Here is a 19467-nt window from a genome sequence, read left to right on the forward strand (position 1 = left end):
CACCCCACTCCACTCAAATCGACCCCACTCCACTCTACTCCACTCCAGTCTACCACAATCTACCCCATACAATTATACCACAATCGACTCCAGTTCACCCCATTAACCTCACTCCACATCACCCTTATGCAGCAGAATGACGCTAAGCCGCTTGGTGCAGTGAAAAACTAAATGAGCAGCAGATGCCTAGTGGCAGGGTGACAGCAGCTGTGTGCACTGAAAAGTAAATGAGCACCTGAAGACATGCAGCATCAACACTTCAGGCGGCCATCTTGAGGTGAGGACATCTCCATTTGAAAGAACAGATGCAGGCATCATAAGGTTAGACTCATATTCGAGCACTGACAAAAGCATTAAAAATAATGGCGAGACTCTAAAAATAATTTAAAAACCCTTGATTTGTGTATAGGATGCATTAAATGCAGTGGTAGAAGTGGAGGGGGTCGGTGCCCCTACTTAAAAAAATTATTTCAGTTTGTTCCCCTACTTCTTTCTTTCAAAAAAACATCCCGGAACGGCAAGAATAGTCCAACTTAAAAACGATAACTTTTTCTTTCAGCTTAAAGTCAGGGGCGGCTGGCACTTCTCTGTTGAACTCCAGAGGCTGCAGCAGCCCCTCCCTGAGCTCTCACAGACTGAGGACAGGCCCATTGTCATTCCGATTGAGGCTGATTATCCCCTTTCGAATTACAATGCGCCCGCCCTCTGCCTTTAGCATGTCATGCTGAGTTAGTGAATACAGAGGAGCTTTTCCCAGACAGAGTACTGTGGGGAACTTGCCACAATGTGAAATTTGTCAATGTTATACACAGAGTGAACTGGGCAGGAGCAATGAAGGGACAGAAGAGGTGACAGGAAAGGAGAGTTGATAGGGTGGGAGAGGTGACCGGGCAGGAGAAGTAATGGGCAGGAGAAGTGACAGGGCAGGAGAAGTGACAGGGCAGTAAAAGTGACAGGGCAGGAGAGGCAACAGGGATGGAGAGGTGACGGGGCAGGAGAGGTGACGAGGCAGGAGAGGTGACCGGGCAGGAGAAGTAACGGGCAGGAGAAGTGACGGGGCAGGAAAAGTGACGGGGCAGGAGAGGTGATGGGTCAGGAGCAGTGACAGGACAGGAGAGGCGACATGAAAGGAGAGGTGATGAGGCAGGAGAGGTGAACGGGGCAGCAGCAGTGAACGGGGCAGGAGCAGTCAACGGCGCAGGAGCAGTCAACGGCGCAGGAGCAGTCAACGGCGCAGGAGCAGTCAACGGGGCAGGAGCAGTCAACGGGGAAGGAGCAGTCAACGGGGCAGGAGCAGTCAACGGGGCAGGAACGGTGATCGGGCAGGAGTGCTGACCGGACAGGAGCAGTAAACGGCAGGAGCGGTGAACGGGCAGGAGCCGTGACGGGGCCGGAGCAGTGACAGGGCAGGAAAAGTGACGGGCAGGAAAAGTGACAGGGCAGGAGAAGTGAAGGGGCAGGAGAAGTGACGGGGCAGGAGAAGTGACAGGGCAGGAGCAGTGGCAGGGCAGGAAAAGTGACGGGGCAGGAAAAGTGACGGGGCAGGAGAAGTGACGGGGCAGGAGAAGTGACAGGGCAGAAGTAGTGACGGGGCAGGAGTAGTGACGGGGCAGGAGTAGTGACGGGGCAGAAGAAGTGATGGGGCAGGAGCGTTGAATGGGTAGGAGCGGTGAATGGGTAAGAGCGGTGAATGGGTAGGAGCGGTGAACAGGGCAGGAGCGGTGAAAGGGGCAGTGGACGGGGCAGGAGCAGTGGACGGGGCAGGAGCAGTGGATGGGGCAGGAGCAGTGGACGGGGCAGGAGCAGTGACCGGGTAGAAGCAGTGACGGGGTAGGAGCAGTGACGGGGCAGGAGAAGTGACGGGGCATGAGAAGTGAATGGGTAGGAGCGGTGGACGGGGCAAGAGCGGTGACGGGGCAGCAGAGGTGACGGGCAGGAGAAGTGACGGGGCAGGAGAAATGTCGGGGCAGGAGAAGTGACGGGGCAGGAAAAAAGTGATGGGGCAGGGAAAGTGATGGGGCAGGAAAAGTGACGGGGCAGGAGAAGTGAAGGGGCAGGAGAAGTGAATGGGTAGGAGCGGTGAATGGGTAGGAGCGGTGAATAGGTAGGAGCGGTGGACGGTGCAGGAGCGGTGACGGGGCAGGAGCGGTGACGGGACAGGAGCGGTGACGGGGCAGGAGAGGTGACGGGCAGGAGATGTGACGGGGCAGGAGAAGTGACGGGGCAGGAAAAAAGTGACGGGCAGGAAAAGTGACAGGGAAGGAAAAGTGACGGGGCAGGAGAAGTGACGAGGCAGGAGAAGTGACGAGGCAGGAGAAGTGACTAGGCGGGAGCAGTGATTGGGCAGGAGCAGTGATTAGGCATGAGCAGGAGTGGTGAATGGGTAGGAGCAGTGAACGGGCAGGAGCGGTGAACGGGCAGGAGCAGTGAACGGGCATGAGTGGTGACGGGGCAGGGGAAATGACAGGGAAGGAGCGGTGACGGGGTAGGAGAAGGGACTTGTACTTATGTTCCTTGTCTATTTATTTATATACTATTGCATGACATCCACTGATGTGTCTGCAAAGCATACCTGTTGCCCTGAATTTTTGTCCTGAATTTTGACCTCCTATCCTGAATTTTGACCCCTTGTCCTGAATTTTGACAATCACCACCCCATGCCATTGGTCCTGCTTATATTTTGCACGCTTTACATAACCCTGTATTCCCTAAGAGTATTTGCTTTTTCCTGAATTAAACCTCAAATAAACATGTTTATCCATTGTTTGAATTCAATAACGTTATAAGCTGTAACTGGTCAGTGAAATGCTAAACGTTCAAAAAATTGGTTTGTTTTGCAATTTCTAGCCACACCCCTGACTCCGCCCACTGATCCGATCTTCGGTTATACCCGCCCCTTGATTCTCCACCCACAGTTCCCCTACTTTTTATTCCCCACTACGACCACTGATTAAATGAAGTATTGAATGAGTCATGATCGAGTGCAGGTGAAAGGTGTAAAATAGTCCCTCATGCATTGCAATGGAAGACGAAAGGACATATCCAAAGAGCTAATAGAATGAGGTAAGAGAGACTAGGTCTCTGCAGCATAGCCAAAGCCCACTCCATGTATATGTTACATGTTTGTAACAACACATCTTCCAGATGTTAGAGCTTCACCTAACCTGACCTAAAATGGAGGTTAGTCCAGCTGTTACTGAGGCTTGGGAATGCCGGTGACTTCCTTGAGTGGGCCTGGCACACAGTCTTTTCTAGTGGCGACAGCACTAGGTCCATGGCAGGAAATGTGAAACTGACATATATAATTAGATGATGTTCTGGAGAAATGAGTGATGTCAGTTTAATGCATCCTTTTGATTTGGCAGCAAGCAGGCTCGAGTGTGCACCCTCCCTCAGCTCACTGCCAGTACAGGTGAGTGCGGTCCTGCTAATGTCACTCCGCTGGGGTGCAAAGCCCACCCACTCCAGGATGTGGAGTCAGACCAGTGGGCCGCTCTGCTTGGCGGCTGTAGTGGTTGGCAACGTGCTGTATCTCAGATATGTTGAGAACGCCCAAAGGCTGAGATGATGGCGTCCTTTATCTCTGAGGCGTCCGCCGGCACACCCAGAGTGAGGGTCACAGGGACTGTTTGACACCGCAATAATCTGAAAGAGGCTTGGGTTTAGACATTTTTTTAATTAATTACCATTTGACAATGGAATAACTGCGTCCCCCAAAGCCAGAAGTGAACCAGGTCTGTTTGGGCCTCTGAGTTGGCCTAACTTCCAGAGAGGGAGAGGCCAGTTAGGGAACTGCCAGCTGTGATGGCAGGCCCACCCCTGGGCCTGAATTAACCCCACAAGCCTCGTGCAGGTCTCCTCCTTACACGTTATCTGGTTTGAAGGGACTTGAACACCTCTGAGGGGTGGCCTGTCTGGGAGAGAGCGCGAGAGACCCGTCCGGCGTTGCCAGCTGTGACGGAGCACGTGCAGGTATGTCACAAGCCCCGCCCCTGGCCTCCTCGTGGCGCGTGATCTGGTGGATAGGCATTGGACAAGTTTGACCTATTCACTTTTGCCCCCCGGCGCGCCCTATGAATTCCTACCACCCACAATCCCCAGGGCCGACCAGAAATACCTGATCCCAGCCCGACGCTCCAGGGTGGATATGACGTCGTGTCTTAGAGTCAGATACACACAACGAAAAGGCAGGCAGAGGGGCCAGAGACAGACACACAGGAGAGAGAGCAGATCTCCGCAGCGTCCTTCCTGTGCTGAGTGAGTACAATGCACTACTTCTTACTTTTAACTGCATCCGCTGTACCATTCAGAACGTTTCTGAGAAACTACAATGGCTGTCACATTTTGGTCAAAACCAGATAGCCCCGTTCGGCTCCAACGTCCATGGCGGGTTTTTATGCTTTTTTCCAGACTAAACTACGGTCACAACTCTAAAAAGACTCCTCTTCTCATATTGCACAACCCTTGCTTACCCAGTGGCGTATTCCAAAATGGATGTGTGAGGTCTGAGAAGTGCTGGCACTCTCCCACTGAAAGTATTAACCCCCTTCAAAGAAGTGCAGGTGCTCCCTCTCGCGAATCAATGAAAAGCAGGCGCTCAGTGCCTGCCCTTTTACAGCAATAGTGGTAAACAACACTGCCCCCTTAGCATACTGCCCAGTAACCACTGGCTGACATGTGACCCAAGAAAAGCCCTCACCCCTGCGCAGGACGCAGTGCATGCTGGCATGAAAGAACCCCCTGGCTGGGAAGCATTTGTGAGGAGCTGCAACAGGAACTTGGCGACAAAAATGGTTTGTTTTTTCTGCTGCAGAGAGAACACTTTTTGAAAGGGACTTCCGCCTACCTTGCTTATCTTCTACAAAGGCAACCTCTTCTCCATTCCAAACATTTCCAGATAGTCACCTACTGCAGCAAGCACAGCTCTAAGAGGCTCATTTACAAGCCTCTTGCGCCATCCGTACGTCACCTTTCCCATGTTAAAAATGACGCAAAAGTGGGGCACAGGGCTTGCAAATCTGCCCCCAAGTCCCTGCACGAGAGACTGGGCTTTTAGTAACAGTGTAACCTTGGATTTAAACTATCCCAAGGCTGCTAGTTACATCAGAGCATCCCACGTATGGTTCAAGAACCTGGAATTATGTGTCAATGGAGAATCCAGCTGTGCGGCAGGGTTGATTAAATTACCTCACAAGAAAAGATAAATGATGCTATGTAATGTGGTATCTTCTGCGGCAGTAATCATTTTGCTAATTACTATTTTGTCGTGGTAACACACAATATTACTGTCTGGGCCCATGTTTCAACTCCTTAGCGTCAGTATACAACCTAAATTCAAGAGTCAACAACTAAACAGTGACCTGTTAACATGTGTAGAAGGTCTGCCACTTCGCCGCATCCCATGCACAACCTTTTTAAGTAACTTTTGATCTATTTGAGCTAGAAGCGAAATTGTTTTGGTTGTAATTTGTAATTCATGCAGCAGATGGTGGATTAATAATGCAAATCCATAATCATGCCAAAAACTCTGCAGCTGCAGAATCGCATCATTTCAGTGGCCCTTCTGATAATAATACATGGCTTCTGTCACAAACATCATATTCATACAGACGAAAATGGCATACATTAATAGCGCCTTTTTTTATAAGGCATTTTATTGTTTGCGTTCCAGACATATCAATGATCACAGCAGTGAAACATGGAGTTCAGCTTTCTAACATTATTATCTGATAATCACCACTGGACTGGACCCCTGTTAGAATCAACATATGTAGTGCTTGCCCCTGGTCCCCCCTCCTCCGTGACCCCCTACCCCCACCACCACACAACGATACCATTCCTTGGTTACCTATCTCTTAGCAGCTACTAGCCCCATCCAGAGCAGTGCCGCTTGGCATCTATTACAATGCAGGTCAACAGACACATGTAGTAGGACTAATATGGTGTCCTTCGAGACTCTCCAGCCCAATACCCAAATTTATAGTTACTTTTAATAATTTTAAATATGTAGAATTTACATCTTATTGCTATTATGAGTTTAAAATGAATGTTTGAGACTATGCTTCGAATGGCACATGAATAATAGCGGACTCTGAATCACAGGGGTCAAACCTTGTTAGTGAAAAACCAAATGGCTCCATGGCTATCAATCCTGTGCTTAGGTTTTACCATACTGGTTTTCGCTTGTGAAGGATCTAACTCCTGTCTGTGTTATACATAGCTGCCAAGTTCCCCAGGTCTGTGTGTGACTAGTTTGGTCAATGTTGACTTTTTCCTAGACTTCTGGGACCTGTAGTTTTACTGAACTCAGTATAGAACTAGGACTACAAGTCACAGATCTCTGAGAAAAAAACACCAGGACTGGACTTACTAGTCACGCATGGACCTAAGACCCATAGCAGCTATGGTTGTATGTATGTAGTTGCCTCATTTTGCTCAGGCCATGTGTGTCATCTCACTTTACTGCAAAGGCGGAATGGAATAAAAACAAAGAAAAGTGTTTGATGGAATTCACAGGTTGGGACTTTCCGCGTCAGACACAGGCCCTGGTAAATATTCCTGGAATCAGCTTCTATCTGAAGACAACGTAACAGCATGTCTTTATGCATAGACACCGGAAGGCAGGCTGGATACAGCTCTCGAGAAGAGCACCCCGCTGTTCACAGCCCCAATAGTACATGGCTGTTTCATACATGCATACAAAACACAGAAACATCCGAGAGGTTTTTCTGTACAACAATGTAAAACAGTATTTGCCCATTGACTAACCAACATACACTTGTAGGCGTAGACACCATTCAGGGCCGGATTGAGAACCCAAAGCAGGCATGGTAATTTTGACAGACCAGCTCCGTTACTAGAGTCCGATATAGAAGCACTACATCAAAACCAGCCTCCAGTAACAAAAAAAAAAAAAACAGCCCCACACAGCTGCAAATTCGGCCATCACCCTTCCAGCCTCCTGGGAAAATGCCCAATATCCCCTACGGCCAGTCCGGCCCTGTCACCATTCTTCCACACATTGGGATGTTCTTGTCTGCAGGAGAACAGGTCGGGGTACCTGGTATGGTAGCAACAGGGTAGATCAAGAGCGTTGCACAAACACCCCTCATACCAGGTCCTGCTACCTTCCCGCCGTTTCCCCAATAAACCCTTTTATCCTTCCTGCCCTCTTCACTCCATGTTCCCATCTGAAGGGATGCACTACAACTGCTCTCCTAAGGAAATACCAGGTGTTGATACAGGCTCCTGATATTTATCATGTGGCGGGAGCTTTGTCCATTCGAACAATCTGAACTCCATTTATGCCACACCGGACTGACCTTGTGAGCAGCTGCCTGCACCCTTTATTGACTCCCTCTTAATGTGTCCACTTAAAAGCCCTTTAGCAGGAGGCAGAAGATCATCTGCACCCGTGATCCCCTGACAGCAGGCCTAAGCTAAGCGGGTCCATTTTGTAAAGGAGGCACCATTATTTTCTGCATCCCACTAGTTCTTAGCCTTCATTTCAATTTAAATCCGGACATTACTTCAAACCCATCATTTCCAGCTGCCATCCACTCGACCCCTTCTCTTTAACCACTAAAATTAAAATATCATTTAGTTCAACCCCATATCTTCTACTCTAGTGCTAACAGATATGTAGTTTAGTTATTATTAACTGAATTCAATAACTACATTAATATTAGATCAGACTTTAAATAATTTAAAGATAACTATGCTAATAATAATTGAATTACATTTACGTTCATAAATTAAAAAAGGCAAACATTAATACACATAAAGCATTCATACTAACCAATAACTTAAATCGCATAGTCATCCCTAATCTCATTAACGCTAAAACATAAGTATATTAATACTCATTCAATCAAAATAAAAGTATTCCTCACCCTCATTTGTATTTCAAACATAATCATATTAACATTTGTTAAATAAATCTCCACTAAACTAAATGAAAATGTGAAACCCTAAATCTAATCTTAATCCAAACCTCACAAATGTTCAAGATTTAATTATAATATTAAATAAATGTGCATGACATAAAAAGAGCAATATTCACCAGAAATTAATATCATCAAGTTACATTTAGTTTTCAACAGATTTTATTAGAAATGTTAATACAACATTACAAGTGAGTTTTGCCATCTTTACATTGGAGGAGTAGATGATAGGGAGGATGAAGCTCCTTGATGAAAGTGTGACTACAAGGATCGCCCACTCCCATTACCTCATGAAGCCTTATTAAATAAAGGATATAGACCAATAAAGTAAAAAGTCCAATATGGTCTGTATGTTTGCAAGCTTCATTATATTAATGTTTGTGTAAACTACTACTAAGAGTTGGTACCTACCAACTATATTTTGTAGGGATTCTACGTACACAGTCGGTCCTGAAGAAAGCCTGCTGTCCTTTGGTGGCACTAGATATAGGCCTGAAACATGTCAACCTATTAATCCATCGATGTCAGTGGTATTTATACCCACTAAAAATTCCACTGTTCCACAGCCTAAGTCACATTTAAAAAAATGGGGAAAATAGATAGGTCTCTAAATGTTAAAAGTTGGGTCTCCTAACTTTTAGATCTCCTTGTATCAAAATTCTATGCTTCTTTTAAATTATATGATTATTTGCTGACAATCCTCTCTAACACAAATACTACAGTGCAGTGAGTCAGAAACACAAATCTCTACAATAGTGGCATAAAATAAATGTACTTAATGAATATATTGCCACTAGAAGGAGTGGGGTACGTGAATTCTAAATTATTGGAGGGTTAACAAAATGTTGTCAGTTTCCACTAGAATCAAGTCTATGATTTGACTCTATCTCATTAACAACAGATATTCACTTTGTGGCTTAGTATGGGATCTCTCTACTCTGTTATGTACGTTTTCTGGTTCCTCCATCGCCAGTCCTTATAAGGCGTAACCACTTACTTGATCTTCTAGACTAGGCACCTAGCAAGTTCCCCTCTGCTTCACTCAAAGAAGCAGAATAAAGTTTCCTATTAGAGGTAATTGTCTATCAATATGCATCTTACTCCTGAGACAAGTTAACTCTGCTGCCATTGTAACCAGGTGAAACTCACTGGTGTGGTGGGAGTTCAATATTGAAGTCTTTCTTGCTAAATCGCTCCCAGTGATTTCAAATGAGCTTGCACCCATACTATAGGCTTCCTTATTTAGCTTATTCCAGACTGATTAGGTTTAACCTTCCAATGCTTATAGTGAACTATCACGCTAGATCAGAATAGATGGCAGCAGACACAAACAAGTACCAGAGTCCTCAATGAGAGGGTCCTTGCTATGCGGCCTCAAGGAACCTCCATTCACACATCTCTGTGTGAACAAGCAAGTACAGCTCCCAGAGACCCTGGGACCTTTATCGGTGGGGGGATTAAGAATCTACCACTCTCTTCTCCCCTCAACAGTGCAGCGCTTAAGTATCAAACAATCTTTTGAGGAAATGAAATGGAGTGATTTCTGTACTGTCCCTGACTTTTACCCGTTCAGCTTTGGTCAAGTTCAAAATAGTGGTAACTTAAATCCTGTCTTATCAAATCATGTCCTGGCTCTGCCCAAAAATCTTCAGTGACTAGTTTTACGCCCTGATTTGGCTACTTCAATGCTAAGTTCTCAGTTTTGCGGGTGGGCTGGGGTAGATGCACGATGCATATAACATTTTCTTCATTCTGAGTCTAGGCAGCGCGCATGCACTGTCTGCAAGGCTGTTGTATCTCTCCTGTGGGCTTTTGGCACGCACATCCTTGCCATTCATTATTTGTAGTGCCATTTAGAAATGCTGCCTTATTATTGCGATATTCGATCCAATTGTACCTCCTTTGGGTGCTTGGTTCACTACCAGGCATTTTCACTAAGTAGTTCATTTGTTGGCCATGGAACTGCGTTCATGCTTTCTCCTGACACAGCTCGTGAAGGCCACTCACTCCTCCCATCTGTGCATCGCAGCCTCAGGGTTCCTTCTGGATGTCCATCTGTTCAGTCTAAACAGCTGTGAACACTTTCTCCATCCTTCCTGCTTGTTTTTTTTTTCTGTTGTGGGAAACACCATATTTTTTGCATGCATCGTGGAAATAATTTTTTTTTTCTGTTGCAGTTTTTGATATAGCGCATACTCGACTGACGGTAGTGGAGGGCTTTACGTGAGCACCAGTTATGTTACACAAGAGCACCTTCATTTTTGGTAGGCCGGGGGAGATTAAGTGATTTGTTCAGAATCACAGAATGTTGAGTCGATGTCGAGACTTGAATCTGGTTCCCCAGCTCCAAAGTCAACAGCTCTGGCTGTTACGCCACATCCTCTTCCTTGCACTCTCCTATAAACAGCGCAGAGGGATTAGCTCACCTTCCAAGCACGTCTTGATCTTCACAGACCAAGCCCACTTGACCGTAAACATTTGAAGATTGTACTTCTTAGAGCTCTGAGGCACTAACTGGGGGCATCTGTGTTTTTTTCTCTGCACAGCTTCAGCTCTAGCCACAAAGAGAGCCATTGCCGTTTTGACCAATCATTCTCCACTTCCTCCTGTGCCCCAGCTCCTGATGCACAACACGCGGTGGCCAAGACAGCGGCCTTACCTCTCCCCAGCACAGCACTTCCAAAGGCGAGCTCCACTTGCAAGCCCCAGTAGGCCTCAGGGATTTAATTCACCATGTGTCAGGTCTCATCAGGCGTATGCACCACGCAAGACTTGGTGACTTAGTCACCAGCAGCCAAGTGTGCAGCTGTCCTCAGTACAGCAGGTGCAGCAGCACCGGGTACATGGGTATGAGGTGTTGTATGTCGATTTAGATTCCGTATGCATTTCCCCGATTCATGCCCTTACATAGGTACATTTCACATTGCCCTTATATAGGCCTATGTATCCAGTCCTTATTTAGGCATAGTTCATGCTCCCCAAATACAGGCATGGCTACTTCCATCCGTTCATCTACGTCACAACGAGTTCTTGGAAAATCAGACTCTTAAGCCATTAGGGACTTCCCCTTGCTTGGATATTGATTTCTGAAAGAACTCATTTATTATGCATGAAAATCTATTCCTTAGGGGTTCATTCATGACATTCATATGCCCGACTTTACGTCAATACTGGCATTCCTAAACACCTTCTAGGTATAAATATACCTTCACTTGCTATGGCAAAGCACGGTGTGGTTCGGTGCAGTTCAACTACCTACTTGCACGACGCAGCTCGCCACAGCAAGTCCCAAAGGAAGCCAACTCTCCAGCTGACGCACTGACTAGACACTGTCATCCTCCTGCTGAGAATGCAGCTCCAGTGTTTCTGACTCCCCTTGCGGGGTGTTGGGAGATTGAGTCCAGGGAAAGAGATACCAACCTCTCTCATTCTAAGGTATGGAACTGATTAGAACCTAGAGAAACCTTTGGCAATTCTTGGCAAAACTAAACTATTGCTAAAACAGCACCTACTTCTTCCCTCGTACTAGACCAAGGTTAGGTACACTGGGGTAGGCATGTTTTAGAAGCACCAATTGAGTATTTTAGCCTGTGTTATTTATGTATTTATTTTTATATATGTCATAGCAACAGACAATGATATTACAGTATTATTTTATATTACTGTTTATGCTGTACCCATTATATTTCACATTCTAACGATTGTAGCAGTTCATATCTCTAGCATGATAAATAAGACTGTTCAATAAACCCTTTTATTGAAATGCCCGTCTCACTATTTCTATGCAACTCTGTAGAAACGAAGCATGCACGATTGACTGAGTGAAATAGTTATATATTGTTTCCATGACTCTGAAGATATTGTCCCGGTTCTAGGGGAAACAAAGTTGTCATGTTTATGCGGTTATCAGAGATTAATCCCTTCTTGTTTATTCGAGAACGTTTCTAGTGACTTCTGAGTTAGCTGGCACACACACAATTAAGTTTAATATACTCCATAGAGACATACTGACTTCAGTCCTATGTCAAATCTGTAGTGTATATTATTCCAATGCGCAGAACCTATTGGGAAGATAGGAACTACACTACAGAGGGACCTACTTCACCATAAACACCAAACAGTGGAAATAAGGGGGCATTTTCTCTGATTGCATTAATGCCCTTGTCTCCTTCCTGTCCCACTGCCTTTGGAACAAGAGATATCAAGCTGCTTTGTCAAGTGTGAACAGTTAATCCAGCCCCGCGTGTCCCCTTTGCATTCTGGTACTTGCTGTTTTGCTTTTCTCCCTAATAAACACAATACGGACATCAAGTTCCTCAAAGCAAAGGTACAACTAGGGCATTCACGAGGAACAACTAGGGATCCAGGAACACTTAGGGCCAGATGTACAACGGTTTGTAGCGTGTGCAAACTGGTTTTAGACCCGTTTGCACACGCTAAAAACCTTGTACCCATGTACAAAACCTATTTTGCGACTCGCTAATCAATTAGCGACTCGCAAAATAAGTTTTGCGACTCGCAATTAGGAAGGGGCGTTCTTTTCCGTATAGCGACTCATGAGCCATGTATAAATGTTTTGCGACTGCAATAGCGGTCGCAAAACACTCGCAAATTACCACCTGCTACAAGTAGGTGGTAATGCAATCGCCAATGAGAAGGGGTTCCCCTTTGCAAATGCATACAAAAATATTTTTGGAGGGCAGGCAGTGGTCCCAGGGACCTCTGCATGCCCTTAAAAAATAGAACGAAAACGTTTCATTTTTATTTTTTAAATGCATCCCGTTTCCTTCAAGGAAAATGGTCTGCATAAAAAAAACTGCTTTATTTAAAAGCAGTCCCTGACATGGAGGTCTGCTGAGCCCAGCAGGCCATCATCACTGGGAGGGCCAGCCATTCCCAATGGGGTCGCAAAATAAGAGTGCCTCATTAATATTAATGAGCCTCGCATTTTGTGACCCCATTGGAAATCGCAATCAGTGTCTTTGACACTGTAGTACATAGTAAAATGCGAGTCGCAATTTGCGAGTCGCAATTTACTATGGTCGTACATCTGGCCCTTAGTGTCTGTACCATCCTTAATTATTTCAAGTTGGTCTACTTGTAAAAGTCCGAACCTAAAATCAAGCATGAGGAAGCACCGTGAATGGCAGGGCGATTACAACAATAAAAGTTTGAAAGAGGAGCTCACGTACTGGAGCTGCAGGAAAAATTACCATCCTAGATAGGTCTGGGTGGCTGTATCTGTGAGGCAATGGAACACAGAGGCAAAGTGACCCCTCTGGATTGCAGAGGGGAGCAGGGTGAATCTGTAAAGGCATGGAATATTGTTCAACTGCCTTAGAGAGTAGATTAGGACAGCCTGTGTCTAAAGTTACTTTGCAACATCAGCATTCTTGACTGGCTAGGCTGTGGCTCCTAGTTTGGGGACTGTTATTGGAGATGGTGAGTTTCTATGGCAGGCATGCTGGTATTTCTGCCACAACTTCCTTATACCTAATGCAGCAGGGCTAGCAGCCGCAGCCCGTGCAGTCCTTAGCGTAGGAGTTCTCCAACGACATGTGCCATGCCTTTTCATGAGTCATGCAGCAGCGAGGGAGAGGGTTTGGATTTATGCCAAAAATGGATGCTTTTTGCTTACCCACTGCCCAGGAAAAAGATTTTTGGATCACTGGTAAAATTACTTTTTGCTGTTTGGGCACATGTCCCACTTTAACCCCCAGCAATAACCCCATTTTTCTGAGACGATTTGGTATAGACTGCATTCCTCCTTCAGCGTCTTTTGGTATTGCACAGAGACAGGTGCTTATTGAACCCTAATGTCACCTGTTTTCCACTCAAGACGGAGTGTGGAGGTTCTGCATTAAAGAGGCCTCAAAGAACGTACTGCAAAAGTGGGATTATGCTGTTCCTCTATTAAAGGTGCTGGTTGGTGTCACAAGTGGCAATCCTCTCAGCCAAGACTGACTATTTCTCCGACAAAATACTTTCAGCAGGAAACCAGTCCAGAGAAATTTTTTCCACCGTACATGAGTTGGCTCTGTCAGACAGAACCACAGTAAAACCTCTGCCCTCCCAAGCTCTCTGCGACTCCCTGAACAACTTTTTTGTGGAGAAAATCAAAGCCATTAAAGCCAACATACCCCCTCCTCCCCCACTTCCCCCAGTCCCTGACCCCCCCCCCCCCTAATAGGCTTCATCTTGACCACATCCCTCTGCTGACCGGAGAGACGCTGTCTTCTCTGGCGGCGAAAGTTAAATCTGGCTCCCCTTTAGACGTTTGTCCAGCGCCCATCCTGAGAGAAATCTTTCGGGCCTGCCCTGCTCCTCCTCTGACATTCTTGAATGACTCTCTAGAGATTGGTGTAGTCCCAAAGCTTCACAAATCAGCCATAATCATCCCTCTCCTAAAAAAACCCGGTGCTGACCCCGCCTCCCTAACGAACTACCGTCCCATCTCCCTCCTCCCTTACCTGGGAAAAATCTTGGAGTGCCACGTCGCCGCTGTCCTCCGTTCTTTCATGGAGGATAGCGGCTACCTGGCCTCCTGCCAGGCCGGATTCCGCCCCCGCCACTCCACCGAGAAGGTTGTGGTTTCGGTCCTGGACAGTCTGAGGGAGGGAATGGATAGAGGCCAACCTCAGGCTTTGGTCCTCCTTGATCTGTCCGCTGCTTTTGACACGGTTGACCATTCCATCCTTCTCACCCGTGTCAGGGCAGTGGGCATCAGGGGGCCCCCCTGACTTGGCTGACCTCTTTCCTGAGGGATCGCACCCAGGCCGTCCATCTAGATGGGTTTTCTTCTCCTCCACTCAAGGTGCACTGTGGTGTTCCCCAAGGTTCTTCCCTGTCCCCTCTTCTATTCAATCTTTATATTCTCCCTCTCATCTTTGCTCTCCAACAGCTGGAGGTCACCGTCTTTAATTATGCGGATGACCATCAGTTGATCTTTAACCTCTCGCACTCTTCCGAATCTATTTCCAATTTCCAATCAATCATGACTCTCATCAGGGACTGGATGAACTTTAACCACCTCAAACTCAACCCAGACAAAACTGAGCTGGTGTTGACTGGTGGAGCATCCAGTCCCTGGTCCCCCACGTTTTGGCCCCCTGCACTTGGTCCCCCTCCTTCACCATCTCATTCTGTTAAGACACTCGGGATCACGTTAAATCAAAACTTAACTTTGCACTCCCAGATCAGTACGGCGGTGTCCTATTGTTTTCTCACCCTCCGCACTATTAGGAAAATGTCGAGATTTTTTTCTGTCTCTGCTCTTAAACTCATCATGATGGCTATGGTTCTGTCCCGGCTGGACTATGGTAACATCCTGTATAACGGCGTCCCAGCCTATGCTCTCCGACGCCTACAGCTGGTACAGAACCAAGCGGCACGCCTTATTTTTGGCCTCCCTAAGTTCCACCATGCCACCGCTGTACTTAAGAACTTGCACTGGTTGCCCATCAGGGAGAGGGCTCTTTTCAAACTGGGTTGTACTGCGTTCCAGGCCCGAGCTGGAACCGCCCCAGCCTTTATAAACTCGGCAATCTCCAGCTACACACCCGCCAGAGAGCTTCGCTCCTCTTCTCAATCCCTCCTCTCTGTCCCACGTTTCAGGAAGATGAGGATGGGGGGGTGAAGTTTGCGGTTCTTGGCCCCATTTTTTAGAACTCTCTCCCCCCAACGTTCGCTCCATCTCACTTTATCATGATTTCCACAAAACCTTAAAAACGTATCTCTTCCTTCAAGCCTTCCCCGCCTAGTCTCCTCTTAGCTGCTATCTGGTGTCCAAAAGTCCTAGCGCCAAGAAACCGCTAGGTAAAAGTGCGCTTTATAAGTGTTTTTTAAATTAAAAAAAAAGTGACTTGGTCCCACTAAACCCTAAAGAGGGCAAAGGTGGGGATCCATATGTTGGATCATAATGCCCTCACACACCCTTGCAGGTGTCATGCTTCATCATCTGGGCTGCTCCTCGTTGGGTCGGTGGTGCAATACCCAACGGGCTCCCTAAAAAGGGGCTCTTTGTCAGAGATCTTCTATCCAACTGCCGTGTGATGAGGTGCGGGTATGGGGACAGTGTAGACGCAGTGCAGTGATATAAAATAAGACTGGGAGTACCTAGAAGGGCACATTTTATTCTGGGGGTCTCCTGTCCTAATTAAAAACAGTGTACAAGGCATTCGCCCAAGGGATTTCCTCGCGTGGTGGTGTCCTTGCTAAAGCGTGTGGGTTAACATGTTTCTCGCTATCGGTTCAATAACCCTGCGATTCTTCATGACCTTGGAAAAAAGGCTATCTACAATATGTGGTAAGAGGCATACAAAATTGCGCACCCAGGTAATGTCTTTTACCTAAAATTACCTTTAACCTGCCTGGATCTACCTGTTGTGGGAGACAAAAGCGTTAAAGGAAAGATTTGCGATATTGTAATTGATCACATGTACCAACATTGTCTCATAGTGACTCCAGAGCATACTAATTATAAACGTGTGTGAACACCGAGGGTGTTTGGAGGACAGTTTTAAAATGGCAAAAGGTTTAAAAACAACAGTGGTGATTGTCCGCAGTGAGCTATGGTGACTATTGCCCCTGTGGAAGAACAAAAATTGGCAGAAGGAATATCTTAAGGAAGGACTCACCCAATAGTTATGGTCCCCAGTCTTCAACAGTGCCCGGTGGATTCACGCACAAGGCTTTGCTCCTGTGTGTGAACTGGTGTTGGGGAGATAAAAACATGATACGTACAACCCTTGTAATCGGCACCTTGTTTGAGCTGAAACTCATCAGAACCCCCAAGAAGCATTAGGTTGCCACAACGAAGGTTTATAATACTGTAGTGTTATCGAAACTCATTAGCATTATCTAACTGGGTGAAGAAAGGTGCATGAGATCAACTTATTTGTAAGGAATTTACAGCGTTGGTGCAAGAAATGAGGTAAACTGTGTTAGGAATCAAAATTTAAAATTCTTATGCTGGCTGTGAGTTACATGATGCGGCTGCTACGGGGGCAATCGTTGATGTAATACATGGCAACCCGTACACTGTTAACCCTTAAGCCTTGTGGAGTTGTAGGCTAATGAGCGGCTGCGGTGGTGTGGAAAAGCATGAGGTTGACTGCATTGGGGGTGGGAACTATGCCGGCAGAGAGTTACTTGAAGCGGCTGTTAACAAAGAACCTTATGGGCATCAGCAGTGGTGAGGCAAGGGAAGGTTGAACCGTGCATGAGATTTAAGAAATAAAAATATCAATTATGCCGGCAGGAGATAGCTTGGAGCTGCTGTGGGGGTGGCAGTTAATAGTCTAGGGCGCCCCGGTTAACATAGCGGGTGGGAAAGCTGTAATAAACGAGCCTGCAGTGTACCTTTCTAAATGCGTACTTTGATACAACAGCATTCATTTAATGCCCGCAATCGCAAGTGTGGCGGCTTGTTAGCAATCCGTCTCTGCTAGAAATGCTTTGTCGTAGGAGTGCGGGGAGAGCAGTACTCATAAAAGAGTGTAGTGCACAATAACGAGCTCGTAGAGTGCTCGTGTTTAAAAGGCCATGGTACGGGGTCTTAAACTGAGTAAAGGTTCGCCTAGCGTGCAAAGTAAGCAGGTGTAGCTGTATGGTGGCAGAGCCTAGGCTGGTTACTCACGGTTGCCACGTTGTGCATGGGTCCCTTGACCTGCCCCACCCACCGGGTCCGGGAGGTGCCTGTGAAGCCATTGATGCGAGGTTAAGTCAGACTCGCGGGGGTCATGTGACATGGTGTTACAAGGGAGGAGATCTCGACGCTTCCAATTTTTTTTCTATACTTTTAATATCCTATCTAGATACAGCTTAGGGAGTGTAAGAGTGGGGGGAAAAAGAAGCCTGATGTGTTTTGACCAATTTCTGACCTTTCTTAAGGAAAGTATGTAGTTGCTCTAACAACACACTTTAAAATGTAAATTATGGGGGGAGAACCAGAGTACTTCTTCAAAAGAAAATATTTAGAAACCAATGGGATATAGGTAACCCAATAGCTTCAACAGAAAATTCCTCAAAAATGATATATGATGGAATGGTGCAAATAAGAATCTACCCATACCATTTCAACATGCTGCACAGCAGCCACACTGCTCTACAACATAGTTTAAAGAGATTGGCAAAGCCACGAGCTCTGGCTAAACACTTATAAGGTCCCAAAGGCAAGACCTATTGGCAGTGCCAATGTTTGTTTCCTTGACCATGGGCATGTTAGTGCTGGTGGTTCACATGAGATTGAAAAGGATCTCTCTTATGTTATTTTTGGAGCCAGTGTGATCTCTTCATGGTGGGCATGATCTAATTGAACCATCCCAGATAGGGTTCTGGATGACGTTTTTAGAACGTGAATACATACTTTCCATATTTTAAAACTTTCTAATAGTTTGATGGTGAACAAAAAGTACCAGTACTTTGGAAGGGTGGAAATCTCCTCAAACAAGACACCCGAAAAACATGTCACAAAAAGAGAGTTGCTACTCAGACGCCTCTTTGTCTAGAGTGCCCACGTGGATTTGTTTTATGAGGTGGAGAAATAGACTGGTCCCTCAAGGTCTTGACTGCCTAATCTTTTTAGAAGTAGTTATTATGTACAGAGTCTGACAGACTGTAATTACACACTGTCCTAGTCCTTTTTACATGTGCCCTCCGAATCACAGGTCAGGCTGAGTGTTATATTTTAATATGCACAGGCGTCTCAGCTACACTCACAACGCTTTTCTGACCTTTATTCTCATTCGATTCCCGGCTTTCCAGGTGCTGGGCCCAAACAGTCAAGAAAGACCTCAGCCACCTCTCTATTCCAGAAAGGTAGCATGTCTCCTTCCAGTTATCAAACTGATCCTTATCCCTAAAGGTGGGCACACCTCCTCCACATTGTAGGGATGAGACAGGCCATGAGGAAGGAGCAAGGGAATCCGTGCTTAATTTGTAAACAAAATAAGTGCATCATGAGGCCACTGCAGCTTGCACCACCCATTGCCCCTGCCAGTGCTGCCAATGACACTACCACACAACTACTAACAATCACACTCCCATAAGTGTGAAAATGTATTTATTTATTGACTATTCTAGGCCCACAAAGCTATAAGAAAGTCTTGGACAGAAGTTATTAGTAATTTTTTATGTATGCTGAATTCAAAACTACTGTTGTGCTGATCTTTAAATTAGGTAATCAGTGCCACCATGTGGTAGACTGTCATAAGCGCCAGTGTTGACAATTAAGTACCGACCGGGTCAAATTAAGCACTGAAAGAAATTGATCCATTGTTCATCGTCTGAAGTCTTTAGCATAGAAGTTTTTAGGTCTCTGCCTGCTAAAGACTGCGCAGACATGCGTAGTCGAGCTGGCGAGATTTAATGATATAGGGTATTTTCTACTAGCGAGGTTAAGCCAGCCCCTCTTTTCTATTGGCTGGCATCCTAAACGGTGGCCAGCCATTGGAGAAGAGGTCCTAGTGACGTTCTTCTTTCTCTCTAAGCCCTGTCCTTTTCAGACTGGGCTCCTTGACTTACG

General features: G+C 46.3%; 1 protein-coding gene across 1 annotated transcript in view; it reads left to right on the forward strand.

The window, feature by feature from the left end:
• Positions 1-4151: 4151 nt before the first annotated feature.
• The window catches only part of LOC144825139 (uromodulin-like), a 130497-nt gene continuing 115181 nt past the window's right edge, over positions 4152-19467 (forward strand). The window contains exon 1 of the mRNA XM_078684007.1: positions 4152-4257. The gene's annotated coding sequence lies outside the window, so the exon portion shown is untranslated. The remainder of the gene's footprint in view (positions 4258-19467) is intronic.

The sequence above is a fragment of the Lissotriton helveticus genome, chromosome 3_1 (assembly GCF_964261635.1).
Source record: "Lissotriton helveticus chromosome 3_1, aLisHel1.1, whole genome shotgun sequence".
Taxonomy (NCBI): domain Eukaryota; kingdom Metazoa; phylum Chordata; class Amphibia; order Caudata; family Salamandridae; genus Lissotriton; species Lissotriton helveticus.